The sequence below is a fragment of the Biomphalaria glabrata genome, chromosome 7 (assembly GCF_947242115.1).
Source record: "Biomphalaria glabrata chromosome 7, xgBioGlab47.1, whole genome shotgun sequence".
NCBI lineage: Eukaryota > Metazoa > Mollusca > Gastropoda > Planorbidae > Biomphalaria > Biomphalaria glabrata.
Genome location: NC_074717.1, coordinates 36507944 through 36532416, shown reverse-complemented (window position 1 = coordinate 36532416; position 24473 = coordinate 36507944). Strand labels below are relative to the sequence as shown.

General features: G+C 36.6%; 1 protein-coding gene across 7 annotated transcripts in view; it reads right to left on the bottom strand.

Annotated features, from left to right (window-relative positions):
• The window catches only part of LOC106052151 (uncharacterized), a 61112-nt gene that overhangs the window by 34952 nt on the left and 1687 nt on the right, over positions 1-24473 (bottom strand). The window contains exon 2 of one of the 7 annotated variants that reach the window (XM_056034672.1): positions 897-943. The exons of the other annotated variants lie outside the window; for them this stretch is intronic. The gene's annotated coding sequence lies outside the window, so the exon portion shown is untranslated. The remainder of the gene's footprint in view (positions 1-896; positions 944-24473) is intronic. 7 annotated transcript variants of the gene reach the window in all.

Sequence of the window (24473 nt, the reverse complement as noted above, 5' to 3'; positions counted from 1 at the left end):
CTAACAACATGAAAATGCGCTAAACATTATTGTTAGTCTACATCTATTACACATTTTATTACATGAATGATCAAAACTAATCTATACAACTATGCTTAATATAAACTTTTTTTAATTTAAAGTATTTTTTAAAATGTTTTTCTTGTTTTTAAAGTTTTGCAAATCAACTCCTACGAGATTCAAACCGGTATGCTTCCTCCATATTCACTCACATATTTGATTGATGGAAAATCAAAGATATTGCGCCAACTACACGTCTATATATTAGACCCCCTCCCCAGCACCAAGATTGAATCCTTTTTGTCTGTTTCGTAAAGATGAGTCTCAATTTCTTTTGAGCTTGTAGGAGGAATACTTTTTATAAACTAGTCAAAATGAATCAATACTTTATTTTCTGAGGACCGTTTTTTTTTTTGTGTGTCAGATCCTGCGAACATCTGATAGCAACAGTGAAACGAGATACGATTTGAAAGAAGATCGAAGTCAAGGCGAGAGATGGAATATCTAATGAACGTCTTCCGTTCCGGCCTGAAACTGGAGATTCCATGGTCGCCGTGTCCCCTCACCCCACACCCCCTCGGGTCGCACACACACACGAAGACACTCCCCCGCCCCGTCTGACCCGTCTAGACAGCAGACAGCCGGAATGAACTTCAGAAATAAGAAAAGAAAGGGGAGCGGGGGCGTCCATGAAGAGATGACCCTATCAACTGCCCCCGTCGATAACAGACAGGTCAAGTGGAGACAAACAAAGGTATGTAGAGGACCAAGTGAGAAAAAGAGGGCAGGAAAAAAAACGGGGGGGGGGGGGTATAAAAGAGACATTGTCAACGAGGAATATGTGGAAAGAAAAAAAGTTCTCAAGATAATGCTGGGAAGGGAGGCACGTGACTTACACAAAATGGTGGTACAGTATTGCCAGCCTGACCTAACAGTGCAGCAGCTGAAAAACAAACGAATACTTTAGACCGAAACAAATCATGTAACTATCTCCCTTGTAGCACCACCATAACACAAGGGACAGTACAAAGGCACTGGAACAGTACAATCAATAACACTGAAACACGACTTGATATCTAATCTACTGGAGTCAACACAGTTAAGTAATAAATCTAAAAATTGCTCTCGTATCCAGTTACGGAACAAATTCATGTAAACAACTTCAATTCTATCCTTTGCGAACTCTGAAGACTATACCCTTTTTTTTTTTTTTTTTAGAGTCTCTCCAATTAGCTTGCGAACTCTGCCTACGGTAGAATCTAAAACCTGACTAGGTGGGTGGACACACACCTCAAACAAGGCTAAAACGATTTTCCTAGAAATTAGACAGTGTATGTATATCTATGAGAGAAAAAAATGACTAGCTAATTGGCCACACTTGGAAAAGTCTGGTTTGACCGTCGTAACGTTGTTGTTTTTTTCAAAGCATAATCAAGAGCACCGTGCAAGTCGTCTTAAGTAGCTGGACTAATTTAATGCACAACATCGTAATATATCTTAAATTAGACCTAGGCCTACCTTTCTAGTCTTTTAATGTTTTAATTGCGGTGGGGTAACAAAAAAAATCCTTTTTATCAATCATTTATTAGTTACTAGACAAATATTACCCGCGGCCCGCGGGTCTTAATTTGCGTAGCACTGTCAATATAGTCACTGGGAAAGTTGTGTAAACAATTAAACGAAACAATAATGTTATAAGTAAAGCGAATGCGGAATGCGTAAATGTAAAAATAGTATGAATGGAGCTATCATAATAGCTAATCCACTTAAATTCTTTTTTTCAAATAAAAACATTTGCTTGTAGGCCTACAAATATTTGATTAAAATTTGAAATGAATAGACTTAATTTTGTATGTTCATATGTTAAAGTATAGAGTTAGAGATAGATCTAGATCTAGACTCGTCTAGAGTTAAATATTGGCTTGGATAGAGTTCGTTCTGTGCGAGCGCGAAGGCTTCGCTCTGCGCATGCGTGACCTTTTTATTAGATGTACGCGATTCATGAATGGAACTATTAAAATATATCTCAACACGACTTCGCAGCTTTAGCGAACGAATGTATGAAAAATGCTTTAGAAAAACAAATTTGGATGTTAATTTGATTAAAATATGAAATGAATGGACTATAATTAGTATGTTCATGTGTTAAAGTTTAAACTATCTTTACGAAGAGAAGTTCTATCATCTTAAATAAGAGTTTTAGACATAGGAATAGAGAGTTGTATAGCATTTCGGTATTGTCTAATGAAAGAATGTACGTCAGGACTTCTAAATTCGCAGATATAAGGAACGAATTGATGTAAAAATGCTTTTGAAACACAAAATGTGAAGGTTAATATTATTAAATAATGATATCAATAGACTACATTTTGTATTATCATGTGTCAAAGTAAAAAACTATCTGAGCAAAGTGTAGTTTTAAAAATTAGATTTAGATCTAGATCCTTTAAATGTTTGCGGTACATGGTAAACATGGCCTAGATCGATGAAATTATAATACTTTTATAGAGTTGGTCAACTTGTTTTTTTTTTAGGGTCTTAAGATTGTTTTAGGGCTACTATACATACACTACGATCTTAGTTAGTACCCAAGGAATATTTATGCCAAGTTTTATCAAGATGGGTCAAACGGTTTTGATTTATATGCGGGACATACATACATACGCCTTACTTTCTAATTTATAGTATAGATTAATATCGAAGTAATCACTCTTACACGAAGTCATCAGCTTTGTAAAGGAGGGATTGTTTTTTTTTAAACTTTTTTTTATGTTACTTGTTTGTTTTTTTAACGTGAGTAGATTTAATGTACATTTTTATCTTTTCATTATTGAGCAAATAAAGAACAAGTAAAATTTTTGTTGTTTTTTTTTGGGTGGCCTTTGTAAGGATGGATTACTAATAATTTCGTATTGTCTGTCGGTCGACCTGTCACGATTAGATTTCGCAAAGTAAAAGCGATATTGGAAATCAAATTTTATTATCGCTTGCATCATGCAAAAATAACAACAACAACAACAAAACAAAACAAACAAACAAACAAACAAGCAAAAACAGTTGTATGGGCAATCATTTATCTCCTGAAAGTATGACTCTTTCTGTTTCTTTAAAATCAAATGTCAAAACCATAGACATTTTGTACTCTCGTCCCATAATTATTATTTTGATTTTGATTTTGTAGAATATAGTGTTGATAAGGTCATGATTTTGTAGAATATAGTGTTGATAAGGTCATGATTTTGTAGAATATAGTGTTGATAAGGTCATGATTTTGTAGAATATAGTGTTGATAAGGTCATGATTTTGTAGGATATAGTGTTGATAAGGTCATGATTTTGTAGAATATAGTGTTGATAAGGTCATGATTTTGTAGGATATAGTGTTGATAAGGTCATGATTTTGTAGAATATAGTGTTGATAAGGTCATGATTTTGTAGAATATAGTGTTGATAAGGTCATGATTTTGTAGAATATAGTGTTGATAAGGTCATGATTTTGTAGAATATAGTGTTGATAAGGTCATGATTTTGTAAAATATAGTGTTGATAAGGTCATGATTTTGTAAAATATAGTGTTGATAAGGTCATGATTTTGTAAAATATAGTGTTGATAAAGAAATAATTTTGTAAGCTGAATAAATTATTCTTGTTGTGCACTTTTAAAACATACAGAATGAAATGTTCTCGACATCTGTTTGTAGCTTATTCATTCATTTATTTTGGTTCATCAAAGGGGCAACACGAAAGTTCAATCAAGCGTGTCCTTGACAATGTTAAGTTAATCGTGAACATCTCCAATTAAAACTTTTGACTTTTGCAAAAACGTACATACATAGTACTATTTACCTCCCCCCCCCTCCCCTGAGATTTAATTGGTAGTTCTTAATTCGTATCTTCTACTGTATACATTCCATGCATGTATAAAACGCAATGTAAAGTACGACTGACCCACAGGGTCCTCCGCAAGCATGTTACACGACATCCCTAGTCAATTGTTTTTTTTTTAATACGTTGTTGAAGATCTGCCTATATCATTTTGGTACAAAAAAAAAACAAGTGATGAACAAAATGAGAGGGTTTTTGAACAATGATCCAATCATGTCCTGTAACTTTCTAGTTTTTGAACAATGATCCAATCATGTCCTGTAACTTTCTAGTTTTTGAACAATGAGCCAATCATGTCCTGTAACTTTCTAGTTTTTGAACAATGATCCAATCTTGTCCTGTAACTTTCTAGTTTTTGAACAATGAGCCAATCATGTCCTGTAACTTTCTAGTTTTTGAACAATGATCCAATCATGTCCTGTAACTTTGTAGTTTTTGAACAATGAGCCAATCATGTCCTGTAACTTTGTAGTTTTTGAACAATGATCCAATCATGTCCTGTAACTTTCTAGTTTTTGAACAATGATCCAATCATGTCCTGTAACTTTCTAGTTTTTGAACAATGATCCAATCATGTCCTGTAACTTTCTAGTTTTTGAACAATGATCCAATCATGTCCTGTAACTTTCTAGTTTTTGAACAATGATCCAATCATGTCCTGTAACTTTCTAGTTTTTGAACAATGATCCAATCATGTCCTGTAACTTTCTAGTTTTTGAACAATGATCCAATCATGTCCTGTAACTTTCTAGTTTTTGAACAATGATCCAATCATGTCCTGTAACTTTCTATTTTTTGAACAATGATCCAATCATGTCCTGTAACTTTCTAGTTTTTGAACAATGATCCAATCATGTCCTGTAACTTTCTAGTTTTTGAACAATGATCCAATCATGTCCTGTAACTTTCTAGTTTTTGAACAATGATCCAATCATGTCCTGTAACTTTGTAGTTTTTGAACAATGATCCAATCATGTCCTGTAACTTTCTAGTTTTTGAACAATGATCCAATCTATGTCCTGTAACTTTCTAGTTTTTGAACAATGATCCAATCATGTCCTGTAACTTTCTAGTTTTTGAACAATGATCCAATCATGTCCTGTAACTTTCTAGTTTTTGAACAATGATCCAATCATGTCCTGTAACTTTCTAGTTTTTGAACAATGATCCAATCATGTCCTGTAACTTTCTAGTTTTTGAACAATGATCCAATCATGTCCTGTAACTTTCTAGTTTTTGAACAATGATCCAATCATGTCCTGTAACTTTCTAGTTTTTGAACAATGATCCAATCATGTCCTGTAGCTTTGTAGTTTTTGAACAATGATCCAATCATGTCCTGTAACTTTGTAGTTTTTGAACAATGATCTAATCATGTCCTGTAACTTTCTAGTTTTTGAACAATGATCCAATCATGTCCTGTAACTTTGTAGTTTTTGAACAATGATCCAATCATGTCCTGTAACTTTGTAGTTTTTGAACAATGATCCAATCATGTCCTGTAACTTTCTAGTTTTTGAACAATGATCCAATCATGTCCTGTAACTTTCTAGTTTTTGAACAATGATCCAATCATGTCCTGTAACTTTCTAGTTTTTGAACAATGATCCAATCATGTCCTGTAACTTTCTAGTTTTTGAACAATGATCCAATCATGTCCTGTAACTTTCTAGTTTTTGAACAATGATCCAATCATGTCCTGTAACTTTCTAGTTTTTGAACAATGATCCAATCATGTCCTGTAACTTTCTAGTTTTTGAACAATGATCCAATCATGTCCTGTAACTTTCTAGTTTTTGAACAATGATCCAATCATGTCCTGTAACTTTCTAGTTTTTGAACAATGATCCAATCATGTCCTGTAACTTTCTAGTTTTTGAACAATGATCCAATCATGTCCTGTAACTTTCTAGTTTTTGAACAATGATCCAATCATGTCCTGTAACTTTGTAGTTCAACAATTCACATATAATATATACCAAAGGAGAGGAACAAAACACATAAGAATAACTTAAGCAAAAAAAAATTATTATATATACCCAAAAAAAAAAATTATTATATACCTTAAAAAAAATATTATTATATACCGGTACCTAAAAAATAAAATTATTATATACCTAAAAAAAATATATACCTAAAAAAATTATATACCTAAAAAAAATTATTATATACCTAAAAAAAATAATTATTATATACCTAAAAAACCGACATAGCTTGTCAACACTTCCTTTATTCCTTACACCGGATACACCAACCAAAACACAAACTAGTTGATTTTAGTTTTTCGCCACAGTCAGTCCAATTATTATCACTTTTTTATAAATAAAGTAAAACAATGCTTCTAGTTTCATTTTAAAATTTAGAATAGTTTGAATAGCAAGTTTCTGATTAAGTCATAGTAGAAAACTGCTTAAAGGAAAGGTTTGCATTTTTTTTTTCTTAGGGGGGGGGGGGGGGTTTTGTCTAGGCCTACTGGAGAAAAACAATTTGAGGTTGTTGTTTGTTTTGTTTTTCATTTAGACTCAATCTTAGCAACGCTGTTATGAACGATCAAAGAGGCCCCGAGTTCTCAGCAGAGACACAAGGGTTATGAACAAGTTTTTTTTTTTTCAAATAGCACCGGTGGAAACGTGACAAGATGACCAAATACTGGTTCTTCTATCACCTCCTCCCCAGACATCAGGGCAGCAAACGAACCAACGAGTCGCAAAAGTCTCCAACCCATGTAGACAACAAAATAGGAAATAAAAGCCGCGAATTCTTTCTCTCCCAGGAAACAGAACTAGATGCACGCTAGAGGACTCCTTTCGGTTGATGTAGAATTTCTCTTAGTAACGTTATCTTCAACTCTAAGATTTATATATCCTGGGCTACCTGCACAGATATTTACTGAAAATTTCTAGACGAAAGATTAGGTCTAGAGGTCTCTAAATAAAAAGGTTTCTATACGACTTCCATTCAACGAAAAGTATTTCAAAGATAAAATATATACAAGGAAACATTATGTTCGTGTTTGGAACATGTATCATAAATGGCGCTCCTCTCTCTAAGTGAAAAGAAAAGGCAGTCCCCGTGGTGGCGCCGCGCTCTGTGGTTCTTACCTTTATCTCAGAGACACAAGAAAATCTGTAAATGTTCATCTGAATTCCGTCAAGAGCGATCGAAATACCTGGTAAGTGCTGTCTGCCAGTGTGGACTGTATCGTGCGTGCATTTGTGCGCGCGCGAGGCCCCCCGCTTTTGTGTCAAGATGACCCCCCCTCCCCATCGCCGCCTCTTGTAAAAGTGTAACTGGCTGATGGAAAGTGTACTATCGCCACCAGATGTACAGATAACTCGGCCAGATCTGAAGCGGGCTTGGATTGATGCGAACCTGTGCCCTGCGATGAGCACCAACCACCATGTTATCTGGCAGGGTGCATGTTACATGAATCAGAGGCACTATTATATCGTGTTAACACAGGCCTATCAGCAACGCTTAGGCACCACACAAAACTTTGCATGTGCCATGTACATCTCTTCAAACTTGTTTGTTTTAGCCCCCCCCCCCCCACCACCCAAATCTCTCTCCCAATCTAGACTGGTGTGCAATAGAAGACTGGTCTGCAATAGAGTGCTTTTTTTTTTTTTGAAGATATCAAAGACATCGTAGATTTTAAAACAAAATAATAACAACAAAGGAGATTTGTTTTTCACACAAACTCTCATAGGAGCCCCATATGGGCCCAATGTTTTGGTAAGCAATTAAAGTCAAATAGCAGGTTTCGTTATGTTTAGCAAGGCGAACATGAGGGTTAATTTTGATTACGGCAGCATGTTCGAGCATGTCAACTGGGACTTGATATAACAGTAGTTGTTAATATAAATAACCTTTTGGTTCAAATAGAGTCAAAGTAAGACGTCATGTGTGGATATAAGAAACTGAACAACTTCAAACTATCAACACCGGTAACCGTAATTAAATTGCCGAAGTTCCTCAACATATAATGTCCATTTAATATAGGACTGCCGGCGACAAACTCGATGAAATAGCATTACTTTGACCAATAACTGTTGATCTTTATATAAATGTTGCAACATAAGTAAATCTACGGATACGTTTCGTCTTTAAGTATTATGAACGCTGTTATTTCTATTCTTAGTATTCAACAGACACGAATCTTTTTAATAGGCTTTTAAAGTTGGCGTCAATGGAATGCGTAGTTAATTCTCAAACAAAAAGGTTTCACTTTCAGAAGACCCAAAGTAGTCGTCGCACTTATTTTAAGCATGCTTACAATGATATGGTGAAATCGGACTTTTTTTTCAATAGCGCTTTAGTTTTTTTTTTTTTTTTTTGCTTGAGATCTAAACGTGACAGGCGGACAAACAGGCCTCATAAAACGGATACCAACCCACGACAGTACGGGGAATTTGAACCGGCATCTGTCGCACATTACGTAACACACAATGAAACTCAGTTAAAGAAGAAAAAAAAAACTGCCTTTTAATACTAGTTTCAAAAAAACTTTATATGTATGTGCATAAAATGTGCACCCTTTTATAAGAACGTAAGTCTAAATTGATGTGTTCAAAATTTACAAATTATATCTATATATATATACGGTATATATATTTACAGAGATAAACAATTTTTATTATTTCCATATCCATTTCATTCCAGTGATCAGTTTACGTTAGTCTAATTACATAAGATATTTTAATCAGGGCGTTAGTGTGTAAAAAAAAAAAAAAAAAGTTTGTGTGTGTGTGTGTTCCAATAAGGTTGACGTCTCTAAGCCAAACTCAATTTCAGATTAGAATGAAGCTCACGTGTAGCTATAAATAGAAATGGATTTAAAGGAAAACCTATGAATAAATGTAGACTTACACCCCCAACCCCCAAGTGCTCTTAAAATACTTTTAATTTATAATTAAAGAAAATAGTTTGTTGTTTTTTTTTATCACTGCCTGTATCACATACTCAATGATAACTTTTTTTTATGCAGATCTTATTGATTCCTATTTATTTTAATGTATTCTGTCAGCTCACACTTTCGTCAGGGTCAAAAACTGTAAAACCACAAGTCAAAAACTGTAAAACCACAAGTCAAAAACTGTAAAACCACAAGTCAAAAACTGTAAAACCACAAGTCAAAAACTGTAAAACAAGAAGTCAAAAACTGAAAACCACAAGTGAAAATCTCGAAACCGCTAGTCAATAACCCGGGACCATAAGTCAAAATAATGTAATCATTCACTCGAGCTGATAAAGCGCTTGACTTCCAAACGGAAGGGTCCCGGGTTCGAATCCTGGTGAAGACTGGGATTTTTAATTTCGAGATCTTTAGGTAACCTATGAGTCCGCCCAACTCCAGTGGGTACCTGACATTAGTTGTGGAAAAGTAAAGGCGGTTGGTCGTTATGCTGGCCACATGACACCCTATTAACCGTGGGCCACAGAAACAGATGACCTTTCTATCTTTTGCCTTATAAACCACGTGGTCTGAAAGGGGAATTTTTATTTCGAGTTGAAATTTCGCATCCAGTAATAGTATGGATAATAATAATAATCTTTATTGTCCGTATGGAAATTTGTCTTACAATTTGTGCATTACACCAAACAAAAAAACTTTATAGCTATAAGAAACCAAAGTGTACATTCACACCAGACTCACTCATAATTTACATGTGACAAAGTTTATACCAGATTGTTCTTATTTAATGATTTGATTGCCAGGGGAACAAAAGAGTGTTTGTGTCTGTTTGTCTTTGCTATTTGTATCTTGTATCTCTTTTGTGATGGTAAAATCACAAAATCCTGACACAAAGGAAGACTCTTTATTTCGAGGATCTTGTTAGCTTTTTTATAGATGTTTGTCTCAAACAACTGCCCAAATGGGGTTTGTTGTTTTGCCAATGATTTTACCAGCAGCATTTAGGATTCTATAAAGTTTATTTTTATTTTTAATGCTCAGATTGCCATATCAGGCAGTGATATTGAAACTTAAAATATTACAGATATGAGCGTGATAAAACATAGACAAGGCCTTTTCGCTAACATTAAACGAGGACAGTTTTCTCAGTAATCGTAATCTTTGCTGCCCTTTTTTACTGATATAATCAGTATTTGCAGTAAAATTTAGTTTATTGTCTAGGATAGTACCAAGGTATGTAAATGTTTGCACAATTTCAATAGTCTCTCCAGCTACAGAAACAATATCATTTTCCTTCCTTCCTTATTTAAGTTGTACATAACACGAATGTTGTGGGTTCAGTCAATTTTAAATTAATTTTTCAATAACAATATTTGAAGGCTTAGAACATAAATTAGGAATTGAATTTTTCACAAAGCTTATAACAACTTTGTCTGTCTGTCTGGTAAAAAGTTTGTACACGTTATTTCAAACTTATTTCTCTCACACCCAATCTCGGATCAAGCTGAAATTGTCCACACTTATTTCTTTTACCTGACAAAACAAGAATCAGTAAACAAAATTAACCAATTAGTTAATTAACTATTGGTAATTAATTATTTTGTTTTGGCATCTCGAACAAGGAAAAGAAATTGTACTTGACAGATATGATGGTATAAGTTGAATTAGTCCCACTCAGGAATCTTGAGCCCTGAGTGAACTTTTTATTGAAAAAATGCATGTTATTAACGATCATTCACCAAGATCCTCCCTCCCTCCCTCCCCCTTTCCCAACTGGTCCGGGCAAGTGATAGGATCAGAGCGCATGGAGAAAGCTAAACAAAAACAATTGGTAAAAATATTTCTATCCCACAGATTTAAATGTCTAAATTAATCACATGCAAAATTACATGGCTGATCTAAACTAATTGATACAGTTACACTTGCTTTGTGTTTTTCTTGTTTTAAATATATTACTATGGTCGCATACATTATTTCAATGTTATCTTGTGGAAAAGGGGGCGCGGTGGCTTCTGAACCTGAGGTCCTGGGTTCGAATCTTGATGATGGCTGGGATTTTGAATTTCGGGATATTTGGGAAGCGTGGTCGAGAGGCCAAGTGCGCTTGAACTTGGCTTGGCTACCTAGAAGGGGGCTCGAGGTTCGACACCCGACTCGGGCAGAGTTGTGTTTACTGAGCGCCTAAAGGCAGCACGGAAAACCAACTCCTAGATACCCCCTCCCCCCACTGGTCCACAAATGAGATTGGACCAAAAGCGCTCTGAGCATGCTATAAGCATGAAAGTAGCGCTTTATAAAAGCTATAATAATAATTTAGGGCGTCCCTGAGTCCACCCAACTCTAATGGGTACCTGACTTTAGTTGGGGAAAGTAAAGGCGGTTGGTCCTTGTGCTGGCCACATGACATCCTGCTCGTCAACCGTTGGCCATAGAAACAGATGACCTTAACATCATCTGCCCCATAGACCACAAGGTCTGAAAGGGAAGCTTTACTATGTTGTGGTAAAGGACAGTATCTCTCTTCGTGTGTCGTGATTCTGATTGTATAAGCCAGTGTTTCATAAACTTTGCCCATAACGGAACACTTCCTACATTCTAAGTATTTAACTGAACACTTTGCTTAGTTGTTTTGTTTTAATAGAGAGATTACTTCACGTGGTGGCCTACTAGTTAACTATTCCAGTAGTTCGTGGAACACCTATTCAGGCCTCGCGGAACACAGTTTGGGAAACACTGGTCTAACGTTACGACACCAATGCTATAACGTGCACTCCGTAGCAGCGCCTATACTAAATACTTACAACGTATCAAACAAGCTAATAGTACAAAAATAAACGCCTTAATGGTTACGACAAAATGGAGCCAAAAAAGACCAACAAAACAAACAGTAAGGATAGATCAACACATAAAACTGCTATTGTTAGCTCAACACTCAAGAATGCTAAGACAAGGTCAGACAATTAGAAAGCTTATATCAAAAACAATATAACATTATGGAAAGGTCAACACAAAAATATGCAAAATATTAATCAACAAAAATTTTTTTTTGAATTTATTATATTTCAATAAAGACAAAGAAGTTTATCCTCAACATCTCGTACACTAAAGTTACAGAATAACATTAGGATTGTCTCTATAATGTCTCTTATTAATGTCTTTTTTTTTAACGACAATCGATTTTCTCTTTTTTTTTTTAAATTTAGAATTAGCGACAAGGGGAAGAAAAAGTCATAGCCTGTATATTTAATTCGCATGCATTTGGTAAGAAATAAAAAGAAGTCGGGGCTAGAGTCGCATAACTATTAAAAAGTCGTCACGACAAAAGTTTTAGAACCACTGCGTGATACCTTCCAGCCTCATCAAAGCAATAGAAAACATGGACGACACCCAGGACACGAGCATGTGTTCGAGTGCTTGAATCACTTCTCTAATCGCTATTCCAACGAGGTAAATACAACTCCATCTAGATAAGCGGTTCTCAGCAAGTACTTTTTGTTCGCACTGTACGACCCTTTTTTTTTATTTTCTCCACAAAGGAGTGTTGTGTAGTTGTAAATGTCATCCATACGCTCTGTACTTAGAGGCGACGCACTCAGAAACTGTCATTGAATAAAACAAATGAAGGTGCTGGACAGTTATTCATAGCCATGCCAATGATGGACTGGATTGGGTTGCCTTTTGATGACACTGGCGCTACATATTCATGTTACATATCTGGAGTTGTCAGTGATAGCGGATTTAGGTCACAGTACATTCTTGACTTATCTGCGTCTATCAATGTCCCAATTTCAAATCCCAAGTGCAAAAACAAAGTTCATTTACTGTGAACGACAAATAGCATTCTTCTGTGCTACCCTTAAATGATTTATCCATTTTATTCTTTAAGAACTTGACCGTATTTGTAACTAAAACAGTTCAATATTAATAATAATATAATTGATATGTGTTCTCGTGGAAACAATATATAGAAGAATTTTCATCTTTCCGTTAAAATAATACTTAAAAGAATGGTACGCGTTTTCACTGACTGGTTATGTAGCCAACAAGGACCGTTAATGCAAAATAGCCTACAAGGGCGGTAACTATAATGTATCCAACAAAGGTGGTAATTATAATGTAGACTATAAAGACGATGACTGTTGTGTAGCCCATATGAGCGATAACTTAAATGTAGCCAACAAGGACGATTACTATAATCCAGTCTACAAAGGATGTGACTATAATGTATCTTACAAGGGCAGTAAGCATACGGTAGACTACAAGGGCGGAAACTATAATACAGCTTACAATGCGGGAACTGCCATGTAGCTTGATAGGGCGCAAGGGAAATGCAGCCTTCCAACAAGGCATTGCGAAATAAAAAAGAAAAGACGGAATAAAAGGATTTGTTGAAGACCAGACTTCCAAGTTAAAGATGCGAACATGATACCTCGTAGCTGCAGGGCGGCCTGAGTAACGACTCGCCAGTAAACATTTGAAGGACAAATAAACCAAGAACTAACTATTATCATGTCTAGACTACTGTTCTCAGGTTTAACTGCTACCGGACGTGACCGACAACCCCAGTATCGTAACTAGGTCAGCGGAGTCCTGATACTTTGAAGTCCTCTTGAAGGACGTCCCTGTGGTTAGCGCCGTGGTTAAAAGAGACATGTACATTATTTCATACGTCAAGGGAGCGGTGATACAATTGGGGGGGGGGGGGGGGACTATGTCTCAGTGTATGCTAACTATGCAACTTGTCTGCTGTCCACAGAAGCATGTTCGCTCCTCGTGAATTGTTAATGACCCGGTAGTTGGAATGGGGGAAAACATTATACTGACGTCTACAAAACACTAGATATCAAATTTGATAGCAAGGAGTGATTTTCTTTCGCCTCCGTGCATTTAATATTAATGCGAACCAAACGACTTCCGCGTCATTAATTCCATCTGTTGTGAAAGTATACCCAAGCTTTTGTTTCGCGTCGTTGCTGTGGTGACGTGCACTTCTTTAAAACAAAAAAAAAAAAACAAAAAAAGGCATTTGTCATTGGTTCAAACCCTGCCCGCTCCCATCCCCCGTCGTCCTGCGGGAGGTTTGGACTAGGAAGTAAACTATCTTCAACTCTGAAGGAACATCCGAAATATGTAAAACATTTTACAAACAACATTTTGTAACAAGATCTTGCTTGCAAGGTATATAGTAGCACCCGATCGTAGCGATGGTCGATGCCATTGTCGAAGGTTTTGTAAGTTGGTTCATAGGTACACAGGTTTAATTAACTACTGCATGTTTATCGCAATTGGTGCGAGGTATTATCTTAATGAGAAATTTTCAATATGCTTCAACAGGGATTCGCCAAAAAGCATTATTTTCCCCCAGAATGCTATGTTTATAAATGTAAAATGGCACTGCCCATATACAAACTGCGGATGGCTTTATCCCCCCCCCCCCTCCCCCCGATAGGAGATAAAGTCAACTACGGAGCTGAGTGTGGAGTAAACGCAATAAACAGCAAGTACTTGTTCTTTCTAACCGTAACTCTGCTAGGCACATTTCTGTTACCGTTAGTTTGGGAAGGAGGATAATTCGGTTGGGGTGAACAGGACCGGGTCATCCCAACCTAAACTGGCAGCATGGCTGCAGGTGACTCATTGCCTTTGTACATCAATCACCTCCGCGTTACGTTAACATGCTGGCCAGATCGTGCAATTACACTGTGCGCGAGCCCATTGGCAAATTAATGCAAGACCGCAATCCAACCACACACACACACACTCAGTTTATACATATGATTGTCCATCACAAAAAAAAAATAAAAAAATAAACCGATTTCAAAAAGGAAGCAGAAGCGACTACCCGAGAATGAGGAGGGGGGAAGGGGGAGAAGTGAGGGTTGGGGGGAGAGGCCAGACGGACAGACTGTGACGTGCTAAGCCTAGCGCTGTCTAGACGCGCCAGTGATCAATGTCCCGTAATGCACGCACTGTATTGAACGCGCCGACACTCGTCTAGCTCCGTGATTAGACACACACACACACACACTCGCGCACGCGCCGACTAAAGGGCACGCACACATATCTAGACTTTAGAGCAGAGATTCTCAAACTATGTATGGCATTCCCTTCATAATAGATAAATCTTTCCAGTATTGTAAAAGTAAAACCTATCGAGAATAAAATAGTGGATCTCAATGTCAAAATTTATTAGTCTACCCGTACACCATAATTTTAAAAAAAATAAGCAAAGCACTAGTCTAGAAGGCTGCAGTTTCAAGAAAGGAGTTTATTGGAATGGAATGGGCGTGGTCATATTTGTATTTAAAATATATTCTATGATTATATCTAATTACTATACAAATAAATTTTTAAAAAAATTCAAGTTCTGTTGTTGTTTTTTTTAAAGTCTCTAATACAAAGTACTTTTAATTCTATAATTAGAACTCAATATTTTGTGTGGGTAAAGGTTCAATACAAAGCAACCAGAATAGGCCTGGGGTAGAACTATAGCTCGCCACGTTTTACTCAGGCGTTGCTGAACCTGAATGAGGTTCAAGAAGTTGGTTTGTAGAAATGTGTTGTAGATGAAATGTAAGGTTTAAAATGAAACAATTTTCAATCATTCATTCTCTCCTTTTTTTTTTTTGTCCCCCTGATTCACTTCATTTTAAAACTATGTATTTATCGTAATCAGAAACGAAGATAATAAACTATAATAACACAAGTGAAAATAATGAAATGACCATCGTTACAAGAAAAGAGAAGGGAAAATAAACATCCTTAGAATGTCGCCCCCATGTGGGCGGTGGTCGTAGAACATAAGCAGGTGGACAACCATGGACGCTCTATAAACACAATTACACAAGGTAACAACAGACCATGACTTGTCACAAGTCTATTCGAGCGAGCGTAAGAGGCGTGGCCAGGACGTTGTTTACAGCAAAAATTGGAACTAGGATAACGTCATCAACTTTCACAGATTACGAACTGGCTAAAAATAGCTCAGAAAAGACTTTTAGACGCAACGAGAATGAACCGGAACCATACGTTTTGGCAAGGTCATCACTGAAAAAAAAAAACAGTATATAAAGCTATACGATGGATTGATTCGAATTTCTTTGGTTTGAATTGAAAACGCTAATTTTAAAAAAGCTATTGATTGAATATGTTAATTCAATTGTCCTTGTTGATTTTATTGAATTAAATATTAGAGTTTCAATTCAATTGATTGTCTTTCTGTACTCTGTACAATACGGATTTGTATCCCAATAGTATGTGTACAAAGAATCAAGCTCCAGCCAACACAACGTGAGATGTACACAATTCCATCGCAGCATCTCGATACGGGAACACACAGCTGCGCTTTTATTACGCTTCGATTCAAATGCCACTAACACCACGAAATACGACCTTTTGAAGGTCAAACCAACCAAGGAAAAAAAAAGACTAAACAGAACGATTTTGTCTAGTTTGTTTCTCTTTTAATTTTACATTTAGCTTGTAGGTAAATTCAATGGGGATTTAATGGTTCTTTGTGTTGCTGCTGCACAATTAAATGTGTCTGTCATCTTGGCATGGTTGTCATTATCAAGTTAAAGGGTTTATGTAAAAAAAATATATATAAATGTCCTATATCACAGATAAACTGCGCCGTGTTTTCCGGGCAATTCTAAAGAGGTGTTCTGGGACCAGTATTTAGTTTGGAAACTCTTGATAAAGTTTGCAGCTTTTAAGTTCGTGGTCAGCATTCTCTGTTGACACTCCAAGAGTTTCTTTAAGTTTCCATTTTCATCTTATGAAACATTGTAGTCATTTTTTTTGCGTTTTGTGCGTAGGTGAAATGTTATACCATGAGCCAGTCAGGTAAATGTTGGTAGTCACACATAGAGACAAGTATTATTTAAAGACGCACCTACGACCTGACCTCTAGGCTTTCCAATTCGTTTATATAGGTGTTGATAGGGTTAGCTTTGGTTGGGTAACCACCTAGAAGGAAAACTCTTGAATCCAAACCTCTGCTGCCTTGGGGCTATACCCATACATGAGAAAGACTTCGGGAGTCAACCCTGAGGAAAAATCAGAAGCCCATGACAATTACGCAGCTTACAGCACACAGTGCTACACCCTGGCAGAACATGCGACGCCGCTGGTTCCTAACAGTATCTGCGCCTTCCGTTCCCTAGGAAGCACCAGCTACATTGGCGACATTTTTCCAACCTTGGGTAATTCCAAAGCTTTGATTTCTATAAGATCGCTAATCGCTCCGCCAAAGAAGGAAGGCCATACTTTAGTAAAGATTCACATAAGACTGTCTAGTCCAAGTTTCCTAACTAATTTCGCATGTTCCATGCACGACAGACTTTCAGAATGATGACCCTATTCATGGTGATGATAGCATACCCAAAAAAAATTAAATATTTTCCCCACATGTTTGTATTAATTAGTTTATGTCTCCTCAATAGTAAGCCAGTAGCGCTTTTAAAAAGACTTGGTTCTCAAACTAAAGTACGTTTTACAGTTACCGATTGATTGCTACACTCAGATCTAGATCCCAATAGAACTTTGTGATATTTGTCCAATTTATGCAAATTTCCAAAATTGAAATACAGATATCAATTTTGTGACATAAACTCTCTAAATTAGTATTAATGTCGAAACGCTATAGTAACATAGGTTATCATTGGTGAACTAGCCACTCGAAAGATTTCCCCCCTCCGACACAAAAAGAGATTCACGAGAAACACGATGTACAATCAAGACTTCTGTTGTGGCCAGATCAATGGCCTTAAAAAAAAAAAATCACTTATCATTATAGGCAGGCTGGACTCAAACTGCAATTAATATAAAATCTCACCTCAGCCCTGGTCCGGAATACCTCTTCACTTGACCCCCCCCCCCCTTTCCCCCACGACTTAAATTATAATGTTTTTCAAAATATTTTTTTTTTAAAGTTTAAACTAACACAAACACAAATGTAAAAATCACTTGAAATTCAAAACGTTTGTAATGTATTCTACGGTTTGGGGTAGGGAGAAGCGCGCGCTCGTAATAGCTTCATTGTTGTTGTTTCTTAACCCTTCATGGCTTGAAAGCCCCTGCTTACTGTTGCTAAGTCGGGATATTACACACACAAACGGCTCGCGCCCCCCCCCCTCCCTTCCCAGTCTAATGTCCCTAAGATGAACGAGCAGACGAAGGAATAACTTGATAAGGAGGTAATAAATAACACTCATGCACGCACACACACACACACAGCGTAACAGAAGTCATCAACAAGTACAATGAACAAACACACGCGCACACACATACACTAGGAATCTGCAGCATCTAACTACGTGCTCTACCTTCGCCATTTTTTTCCCCTTCTTTCCCAATAGCACAACGTAACCCGTCTAGACGGCCACTCCCCCCCCCCTTCACCCACCACCCTCGCCCTCCTCCTCGCTACACACTCGCTTCCCCTGCCCGCAGAGCCACACAAAAAGATTAATAAAAATGCCCCCTGAGAACTACTGTATCAACTCAGTTCTTCAGGTCTACTAGAATCAAGATCTAGGGTTTTTATTTTCCTCAAAAGTACCCGTAGCAATAAACATTTTGTCGCTGTTGAATACTTGAAAATAAATTACGCAATTAATATGCAAACCTATTACCAAATATTCATAGATTTATAAAAAGGATGTTTATAGCAATAAATAGTTTTCATATGAGCAATAAACAGGTACTAAAAAATAATTAAAAGATATTGTATCAAACAAAGTTAATTAAGAACAAAAAAAAAAAGGTGGTAGAGGATTCGAACCAGTGACCGTTGTGAGAATAGTGCCAAAAGGAAATCTGGGAAGCGGTCATAGATATCGAATTGTCTGGTAAGATCACAATGTCTTCGATTCCGAAGATTAAGGATATTTCACATGACTACATAAAACCCAATTGCCTAGAACTTGCATAAAGTTACAGAGGATAGGTCTTTATACGTTGTATACAAAAATACATTAAACTGAATTATAAATATTAAATAATTAAAATCTCAAATGGTCTCCGGTTCCAGTTAAAACTAAAGTATTGCCACATTGTATTATCTTACAACCCAATCATTTCATAACGACCGTGGATTCTTCCCTGCATTTAGTGATACATTGTTGGCATTGTTACACGTGCTTCGGGTGCGCCTCCAGAATTGATGACTATTACATCGTAACGAAAACCTCCCAGAGGATGGCAGCGGGCAGGGTTAGCACGACACGACAGTCCAGATCGCACGGTCACACGACCAGGTAGCCACTCGAACCTGGTTCAAAACAACGGCGTGTAGCTGGTAAGCCAGCAAATCATTTACAAGAGATCAAGCTTTTAAAGGGGGAGGGGGGGTGTATTTTTACAATCCACACTGTCTTCGTGGGTTTGTTTAAATGTTTCGAAAAATGTAGTTTTAAAAAGTTGGAAGCTAGAAGTTGGCCAAAGACAAAGCGGTGATAATGTAGAATGGTGCGAACTGGGTAAATGGACTATAATCAGAGTCAAGCTAAGGATGGAATCATTTATTTTATTTTAAAATATCGCACATTGTAGTATGGTTGGTCAGTTGATAGAGCGTCGCGCTGATAACGCGAACGACGTTGTTTTGTTTTTTTTGACAAAATTTAAATGCTTAGTTTAATATATTATTTTAATTCTTTGTATTTATTACATTGCTTCATAATTTCATTGACAAAAGATTTAACAAAAGTTATTCATTTAGGTTTTTAAATAAATAAAATTAAAAAAAAACAAAAAAAAACTAGCAACTAACTTGACATTTGGGTTTAAACAAATATTTCTCGAACTTGTAGCAAACGCAGCCAACTCAATTGGAGCACAAAATAAACGGACTCTGCTATCTTTGAAATGTCTAACTTTTTTTTTGCACACGAACCTTATTATGCTATCTATCTATCTATCTATCTATCTATCTATCTATCTATATATATATATATATATATATATATATATATATATATATATATATATATATATATATATATATATATATATATCTTCATGGCTCAACAGTTTGGACAAGAAGTAAAGGAAAGATCACTCTTTTATTTCTGCAGTCGGACTAGAGTTACCCTACGAAAATAAAAATGGGAGGGGGGGGGGAGAACAAGTAATATTCACCCGTCACAAAATAGCAGGGCCGGACTAAACCATTTTGACCAAGAAGTCATGGAAAGATCACTTTTTTATTTCTACCCCACGTAGTTTTAGCGGCGAAAAAAAGAGGGGGGGGGGAGAACAAGTAATCTACTCTTTATTCACACGTCAATAAATACTAGGCCCGACTCAACCGTTGTGGGCCCCTATGCGAAACGGATTTCGCGGTGCCATGTTTGGTAGGGATACGGATAATAAGTGAAATTTAAGAGTTTGTATTAGAAAATAAATTCGTCTTTGCATTTTATTCATTCTTTACTACGCACAGAACTACTTTACGAGCCTTGCGTGTAGCAAAGTCATACAGTCTATCATACAAATTTTATTTCCTACTTTGATCACGATCGATATCAAGAATTACCAAATGTTTCAATCTATCTACGAGAATTGTTGACCTCAAGTAATCCTTCGTTAGTTTGAGGCGCGAGAAGCTTCTTTCAACAGATTCCACAATTACTGGTATTGCAAAATGCCGTTTATTTTCATCGCGCGTAGGATTGGCGTTTTCCATATTGAATGACACCCCAAAATGACAGTTTTGGCTATATATTTCAGGAGATTTGTATGCGTTTTCAAAATATTTTTAAAAATTTCCGGATATTTCCAGGCTTTTTTCGTATATTTTGCAATTTCAGGAGATTTCCAGGAGCTCTTGGTAAATTAGGAGGCCGCGGGAAATCTGTTATAAGTTATAAAATGGTTTAATTTAATTACTTGCACCTAGAATTAGCACGAGTCCTTTGAATAGGTCGCATAGGTTGCATTGGCCTAAGGCCGGCCCTGCAAAACAACGGCGTATGCTACGCCGTGGGTAGACTAGTGCAATATATTGTTATGATCAACTTTTTTTTTTGCACACGGACCTTATTATGCACACGAGCCTTGGTTCAAAGTTGATTCTTATACAAAATGGAATCTATTAATATGACGGACCTTATTATGCACACGAGCCTTGGTTCAAAGTTGATTCTTATACAAAATGGGATCTATTAATATGACAGACTTGACGACCTTATGCTATAAAAAAAAAAAACTGCAACTATTCTCACCCGGTGCTGATTACATGTATATGATCACGTGATATTTATGAGGAAAAAATTAACCCTGACATTAAGAATTAAACCCAATACGCTTCTATTGTGTTAACCTCGGACAAACGTCTAAAATTACTCATTTGAAAAAAAAAATTCATTGACCGTGTTATCGTATTGCTATATCTCTAATTGCCAGATGCATGTTGTTTAATTAGAATTATTAGATGTGTATATTTAATATGCAATCTGCACGAAGCTATTATATCACGTTAAATTAAGCAAACATAGACACAACATAAACAGAACGATTGTAGCGGGCGTATGATAATTGTATTCTCACAAGTTTTATTTTTCAAACATAAAATAAAAAATATAAAACTATTTTTTTAGCTGCTTAAAACGGATAATTATGTACAGACATATTTCCACCACGACACACTTTTTTTTTATAATCCTATGGAAGTATCAAATGTTCTGAGACTATTAGTGCTTGTTGAGTTATGCACTAATCATGTACCAGTTATATAGAGATGAATGGTGGGAACTCAAGGGAAAAAAAATTCCATGGGTTTGTAAATGGTCCAAATTATGAACAGATGTCTTAACAAGCTGAACATATCGTTTAAACTCAAAGGTCCAAATAACCAATGTTTGTGACGAGAAAGAGAATGGGGCTCCTATGGGTCAAGGTGGTGTTGCTTCGGGTTTAAAAAAAAATGTCACAGAGAACATGGCGTAAGAAGAGGACTGACCGATAGTGTATTATAAACACGATGTACTACATTGGACATTTTCAAGAGAAACTAAACACTGCCCCATGTTTATTCTGCAGTGCCTACAAGTGCACTAAAATGCTCATGTCACCTTCATAAAAACAAAGCTCATCAACAGTCCCCCCCCCCAATTCTGTACACCGGATACACCAAATAGGTAACTAGTTCTAGTTTTTTGTTTTTTCCACCATCAATAAAAATCTATAATAAGACAGAATCGAAACGAGTCTTCAACTAGACCTTGACTAAAAATAGATCTAGTGGTTCCATAACTTTGCTCGTGAAAGAGTTCATATTAAGACAACAGCATGATATCACACTGGCTTATAGTCTCTCTATATATATGTAGAAAAAAAAAAAAAAAAAACAAGCTGCATGCAAAAATAAAAGGTCTCAGAGACGACATGAAGAAAATAAACCTAACAAGGCAATATGTATTTGTGTTCCATACAATTCAATAATGTGGCTTATTAAAGTAGATAGGGAGCTTAAAATGTGATCCTAAGTTTGGTCTTGTGTGTGTGAGATGCATTGTGAGCCATGAAACACTGACAGATAAAGGACTCGAAGGTACGGACTGAGTGCTGAGTGGACGTTACGCTCAAAGTGTTGCGCTCCCTCAGGTGAGAAATAATGAAGTCGTCTGATAAGTTTTTTTTTTTTTTTTGTTTTACTTTATTTTTAACTAGCCGGATATTACCCGTTGTTTAATAGAGATAAAAATAGGTATTTTTCTTAGGGCAGTCGGGTCGTCACAGGTACATGATCTAAGAAACATTTAAGACAAGTTTTATCAAGATGGTTCAAACGTTTTGATGTTTCTTTGGAACATACAACCATACATATATAATACATACACAAGTGGACCTGTAGGTTTCTGGGAGATAGCTGCCTTTACGCGTTCAACCAACTCAACTCAGCTCGAGTCTGGACTCGAGCACCCTTGATAAGTACCCCAAGAAAGCAAGGTTTCTGGGAGATGGCTGCCTTTACGCGTTCAACCAACTCAACTCAGCTCGAGTCTGGACTCGAGCTCGAACACCCTTGAAATGCACCCCAAGCACCCTTGATAAGTACCCAAAGCAAGCCCCCCTTGATAAGTACCCCAATGCCCCCTTGATAAGTACCCCAAGCACCCTTGATGAGTACCCCAAGCACCCTTGATAAGTAACCCAAGCGGTTGTATGTCACACATCCCACAAATACTTGGATTTAGCCTGATGATCGAGTGGGGTAACGAGTCTTACTTCTTATCAGTGTCAAAAAAAAAACCTGAGCCTAAACTATGTTCAAACCTTTGATTGACAATTTGTCTCAACAGCACTCAATGTGCACAAAGACAACACGAGACTCGAGAGATAGCAGGGTGCTAGTGCTATAAGGGCGAGCTGAAACATAACGCCTGTCCTAACTGCTGGACTCGAGGTATAGCATTCGAGGTCACGGTTAGTCTGGACAAAAACTCCGTGCCTCTAAGCGCACTTTGCTATTTCTAAAATATATCAACTCACTGGCCAAAGCACTGATCTAAATCCATTAGTTTATGCCAGTGCTTGCTTGTCCCAAAAAAAAAATGAACTGACGTTTGTGATAGGACACTAGAATTAAATTGGTATTTGGGCTGTGACCTGCACTGTCTACAGCTGTTCAGTCTATATTCATCAATAATTAAATATAGATCTTATGCTCGGGCATACTATAAAATGAGCTCATGTTTGATCAAAACGCAGTGGTCCATGACGCATCTGGTGCTTAGTGCAAATCCCGATTTCCCAAAAAGTGGGATAGTGACACCAAAAACAAAAAGTCCGTATAAGGCAATCTAGCTCACCCAGTAACATAGGCGGCATAAAGAGGGTGGGGCAACCACCCCAGGGCCAGCGATAAAAAGAATCTAGTGTCGTTGTCAGTCCATAGTACAAATATTCGTAGCCATGATATGACACTCCACAGGACCCCGCGCACCTGCTAAGGCCACCTCTGCAGTAAGTTAAATTAAGAAGGCGATGCAAGACAAAGTAAAAATAAATGTATTAAAAATCACGACAAACAAGATTCAATTTGTTACAAAAGAGGAAAAAAAAAACAAACACTAATTGATTTAATGAAATACAAACGCTATCGAGCTATGTTGTTTGTTTCAACTCACTGTCTGATACACATTTTTAACGTTATTTTTCCAATTTCCTTTTCTCGGATCAAGTTGGAACTTGGCACAAATTATTCATTGTCCCTAACCAAAACACGAATCAATTTTACAAAATCAATTTGTTAATTAAATAATAGTAATTAATTTTGTTTAATATCGAAAAGGGAAATAAAGCTTATAGTACTGAGATACATGGCAGTAACTGGAATTCTTTCACACAGATACCGGGTAAGCTTCATGTTTTTTTTTAAGTATTTCTTGTATTTGGCCAGTTAAGAACACTCTTAGTTACGTTATCAATACTACCGTTGTTATTGTTATCCCGATCTAGATTACATTATTTATTGGTCCTGTACCGATATTAACTTAATTTGTTCATCTCAATCTGATGATTTGTTTTTGTTTTTATTAATTGCGTGTTAGGCATACTTAAATGATTATCATAATCTAGTTGAAATTGTAAATGCAAAATTTAAACTCTACCAAAATTTCACCTTATGATGACTAATTCTGGCGAGCGACTTCATGATAACTTAGAAA